We start from the raw sequence: 5,667 nt of genomic DNA on the forward strand, positions 1-5,667 counted from the left end.
CTCTGCCATGAGGGGTCCTGTAGGGACTTCCTACTCTATCTCAAACATTTGGTGTTTTTTTACATTGGTTTCATGTATGATCACTTTGTTTTCTATAATTTTTCAACATTTCTAATTTTTGTATTCATTTTGTTTGAGATTTTTTTTATTATTGCTTTCATTCATTCTCATTCCTCCCTTTCTTTAACAGAAAAAAGGAAACTATCACTTGTATTGTAGGAGCTTCCAAGCTGCATCTACATCCAGAAACATATGGGTTAAGAGAGGGGGGAAAGGTTGCTACCAGGAGGCAATGGTGCTTTTGAAACTCCCTTTAAAAATACATGAATGGCAACAAATGGAGATTCCAAAGCCAGACCCCAATTTGCTCTATTTCTTCCATAGCCCATTCAGTTTGAAACAAATGGATTTTAATGAGCATTCCAAAACGGAATACACATGCCTACTGGCTACCTGTCAAAAACTCTGCCCTCTCTGGGATAGCTAGGTATATTTAAAGGGCAATCCTTGAGCCTAGAGTTTTGTACTCTGTTGCAGCTCAGTTAGGTTTAGCTGGGTGCATTATTTTCTCTCTCTCTGTGTGTGTGTGTGAAGACTGAGGGGGTGAATGTCCCATCAAGGGGGTTCCATCCCAGAGGGTTCTGACCCAGGTCCTGGATTCATGTAAAAACTTAATCCCCATTAACTGGGCAAAGAGGCACCTTTTCAATTGGTAGTTCTCATATTTTTAGCAGAGGGAAACTAATTCTATGCTGGATTGTCCCTGTCCAATAGGGCTGTGCATCAAATCAGCCCATTAATCAGTTCCGATGCGTTGCAAGCTGCATCGAGGCATTTTTCACAGGAAACAATTCCAATGGAAAGTGCCCCCAATCCTGAAAATAGATTCAGTGCAATGCCACATGCCAGAGGCAGGTGCCAAATATTTCCCTCCCTGCTTGCTCATGTAACAACTGCCACCGCTTCCACGGCCACCTACTTTTTCACAGCAGCCATCATCACTGCTGCATAACTTGGTGTGTGCTGCACACTGTTGGGCTGGTTATGAAAAGGGGAGCAGAGTGGAAGAGGGCATGCCAAAAAGACAGTAGAGTCTCTAGTGCTCCAGGGTGTCTCCAGAGGACTCTACTGCCATATTTACATCTGTTTTGCTGCTCAGCCAATGCTGAATCGAGATGTGGCACAAAGAAGGGCTATTTCAGGGCAGCTCTTTGCCAAGAGGTAGCTGTGCCACTGCTCAGCAAACAGCTGCTCGGATGGCAGCAGGCAGCAAAGAGGGCATCTTGCCACCCTACCAGCGCCCCAATAATCTGATGCTTCGAGGCTCTCATGCAGAAGGCTCTGGATGCCAGCGGGAGGCTCTGCAGCCACTAGAGCGGCTCTGTACATATGGCAGAGTACACTCCAAAAGCCTGAGCTGATAAGAAATATAAGCTACCTGGAGAATGGACTTTCCTTGTTCAATCAAACAAAGTCCACAAGTGGTTAGGTAAACATAATACGGTTTATTATAGATTAAATATAGCCTTTTATCCTTTGCATTTGTGTCAATGGGTTTATGGTAAACACTCAAAGTCAACAGGGAAAACCACAAAGAAAAGCCGAAGGACATATCTAGACTAAATTGCTTCTGGGTAGTCCTACTGAAATTAAGTAGCCCTTTAGAGTAACTTCTGAGTACTACAACTGTATAATTTATTCTGGATGTTAGCCACTGACTCCACTCCAAGGGCAGACCTATAGACCAGTTCACTGTTTTTTAGCCTACTTTCCAGTAGGCTTATGAGATCACCCAGCATTCTGTGTGTCCGTGTCTGTGTGTGTGTGTGTCCCCATCAACCTCACAATGCCTGGACCAATATGAACCAAATCAGGTGCATTTGTAGGGACACACAGGGACACCTCAATGGTGTAGTTTGTGATGATGTCATCCACCCTGGGTGGATGCGTAAATGTTTGAGGCACAAGTGGGCTACCTTTTGAACCACCTAACTGACCAAAATGGTTACATCTGTAGAGACTCATAGTGATGCCCCAACGGCATAGTTTGTGATTACGTCATCCATCCCAATTCAAGTTGGCAGATGTATAAATGTTTGAGGCATAAGTGGGTTAATTAGTGGACTATCTAACCGATTTGAACCAAATTAGGTACAGCTGTCATGAGTGACACACAGGGACACCTCAATGGTGTAATTTGTGATGATGTCATCCACCCCAATTCAAGATGGCGGATGCGCAAACTTTTGAGGTGCAAGTGGTCTAACTTGTGAACTGCCTAACCAATTTGAACCAAATTTGCTACAGCTGTAGGGACACATAAGGATACCCCAATGGCATATTTTGTGATGATGTCATCCACCCTGATCCAAAATGGTAGATGAGTAATGTTTGAGGTGCAAGTGGGCTAAATTGTGGACTGTCTAAACAGTGATCCCTCTAATTTTTTTCATCTGTGTGCAGAATGAATTTTGTTCTGGGCATCAGTATCAAGGCAGTGTATGCGCACCTGCATTCAGAAAAGGGTCTTTCTAATTCAACCTGAGTGGGATCTAAAATGAACTGAGCGGACATCCCAAAACTTGTAAGCGCGCGCACATGCGCACGCCTTAGAGGGAACACTGTGTCTAAACAATTTGAACCAAATTAGGTACAGTTGTAGGTGAATGACACACAGGAACACCACAATGGCATAGTTTGTGATGATGTCATCACCCTGATTCAAGATGGCAGACACAAACATTTGAAGCGCAAGTGGACTAACTTGTGAACCGCCTGATTTGAACCATATTTGTTTCAGCTGTAGGGACACAGACACCTCAGTGGTGTAGTCTGTGATGATGTTATCCACCCCATTCAAGATGGCAGACATGTAAATATTCAAGGCACAATTGAGCTAACTTGTGGACCGTCTAACCAATTTGAACCAAATTTGACACAGTTGTAGGGACAAGGAAAGGAAAGTAGTCAGTTTGTACTAGAACAACTTGTCAAGTGTGGGTCACTTTGGCCAAAAATCTCCACATGAGAGCCATTTCCTACTGTATTTCTTCCTCTGTGCTTTTCTCGATCTGGAAGGGGCCTTTAAGAGAGAGTGTAGAAAGTGCTGGGAAGGGCTACACTTCCTAGCACTCTGTGCATGTCTTCCAACTTGGTGCTGGGGCTCAAGAGCTCTCCGTTTCCCTTAAAGGAGCACACATACCCCAGCAATGGGCAAAGTGCAGCACTGCAAGGTGAGAACAGGTGCTCTGAATGGTCCCAGGGGACTGTGCAGAGTATTCAGCTTTAGCCAAAGCTTCACACAGGCCCAAGGAATAATTAGACAGGGAGTCACACTTATAGTTAATGGGGATGGCCACTGCCCCCTGGGCCTTACCCTGAAGAACACTGCTGCAGACAGTTATAGCAAATTCACTGAAGGTTCAACCACACCTTCCAAATACCTCTGCTTAGAAGAAGCAGTTCTTTTCTCCCCCCCCCCCAATGCATTTGATTTGGCAGTAACTGCATTTGTACTGAATAGCAGGAGGCCACAGTGAAGTAAGGATGTGTAGCTTCCAAGCAGCAGCTGTATTCAGGGAGATACAGGTAGAAATGATGACTCCATGCAGTATTATCTCCCCTCTGCCACATATGCAGATTGTGATGTTGCTCAAAGAGTCCATTTGGAGAGTCACAGCTGATAGCAGGAGTGGGATGGGGGAAGGAGCACCTTTGCCCAGGAATGCAGCCCTGCCAGCTTTCCCAGTTGTGTCGGTTGTTGGCTGCATGTATTTTCAACTAAAAAACTTTCAAAGCAACTTATAAAAATAGTGCAGAATAATATACTGAGGCTGCTGAAGTATAACAATGTTAACTCATGTTAACTAACATTACAGCTGCATTCAGCCATAATGCGAAACCGGAGTTAAATGGGGCAGAGGTTGGAACCCTGTTATGTCAGAATGCATGCAACCACAGTTTTGAGGTGAAAGCAACCTGCAGTTTGCCTTGCCAAACTCCAGTTTCAACCTTTGATTTGTAGTAAGTTTCGCCACCCCAATCTGAGGTTTGGCGGTTGCAGCATTACATCCAAACATGGATGCCTACTCTTTAGTAGGAGGAATGGCTGGCCATTAACTATAGAGAACAGAACAAGATAAGAATGAAACACAACCTGAACTTCTGGTTTCAGTAGATATTTCTCCCCACCCCTCCTCCAGGGCAGAAGTGAAAGCTTCCCATAAAGATAAATGGAGAAAACAAGGATTTTAATGTTGCTTTGACTGAGCAGCAGCATGTATCCTTGAATACAGAAGGTAGCAGCAAAGATAGGAGTTCATGTGCTCTCCAACCCGAGTCTTATATTGGGTGGTTCATTTTATTTTCCCCTCATTTAAAAAAAATGTAAAAGCGAAAGTTCCTGCATGGGAGTCAACCGTGCAAAAGGCTGTTGCCAATAACAGAGTACTGGATTTGGGCTGGGAAGGGTCTGAGGGAGCCATCTCTCTATATAATTCTCTAAGACGTACCGATCGCTAATCCCATGCATGGCAACTCTCGTGAGAGTTTGCGAGCGATGGGAGGGGGAGACGAAAGCAGCGGGGAACATAAGGCCAACGGACAGGCCAGCAAACGAGCGGGTGGGCGGGCGGGGAAGGAAAGCTGCGGTGGCTGGGCAGGGAGAGAAAGCAAAAGCAGCAGCAGTGGGAGGGGGAGAAAGCAGTGGGCAGCCAGCCAGAGAGAAAAAACACCGGGGGGAGAGAGGGAAGAGGAGGGGGAAGGGCTAAGAACAAGGGGCCGAGAACGAGGGAGGGGGCCCAAGAATGAAGGAGAACTGGAGGCGCAGATGCTCTGTGCCCAGGCCAGCTAGTTGAGATTTCTCTCTGCTGCAACTTGAGGGATTAATTGTATGAGCGATTTTTTGGCTGGAAATTCAGCCTCAACCACACCTCTAACCTGACATATTAAGAGTAAACTATATTAGAGAGCTCACATAAGCCACTCTCTGCTAGCCTTAGACCCAGACACCTTTGTCTGCAATATAGGGATAATGGACTGTATTGACATTGGAATTGGCAGGGCAATTTTTAAAATGGTTAAATCTGCACACACCACCAAAAATACCCCAAACTGAGCATAAAATAAGTGTTGGGTTAGAAGGACCACAACCTCCTGTTTTTGCTGCCATCTTTTGTTTCCAGGTGCATACCCCTAGTTCCTGGACACAGCTGTGTTACTGGACCAGGTCTCATGATCCGTGAGACCCGGTTTGGGGCTGTGAGCGGGAAGGGAGCACACAATTGCCAGCTCCGAGATGGAGCCAGTGGGGGCTGGGGAGCTCAAGGGTCGCGAGCGTGCAGAGCATACTGGGGAGACCCCCAAGCCGGGAGGCAGCTTTTCACCTCCCAGTTGGGGGTCTACTCGTGAGTAGCCATTGCGCGGAGCTGTGCCGCGGCTACTCATGAGCAGATAGCCCGGGTTTGCGGAGCACTCGCTCCAGAACCATCCGGCCGCTCCAGATGGTTAGCCGCTCCAGAACCATTGGGCTCAGCTACAAGCCCGGTGATTCTGACGATCAGCAAAAATTGGGCTAGCGGATGCTAGCCTGATTTTTGCTGATTGTCAGAATAGCCCCACTATCTTAGATTTCCTTGAGTAGCTCTCACTTCTACCCTAGGGGAAGAT

The sequence above is a fragment of the Hemicordylus capensis genome, chromosome 3 (assembly GCF_027244095.1).
Source record: "Hemicordylus capensis ecotype Gifberg chromosome 3, rHemCap1.1.pri, whole genome shotgun sequence".
Lineage (NCBI taxonomy): Eukaryota > Metazoa > Chordata > Lepidosauria > Squamata > Cordylidae > Hemicordylus > Hemicordylus capensis.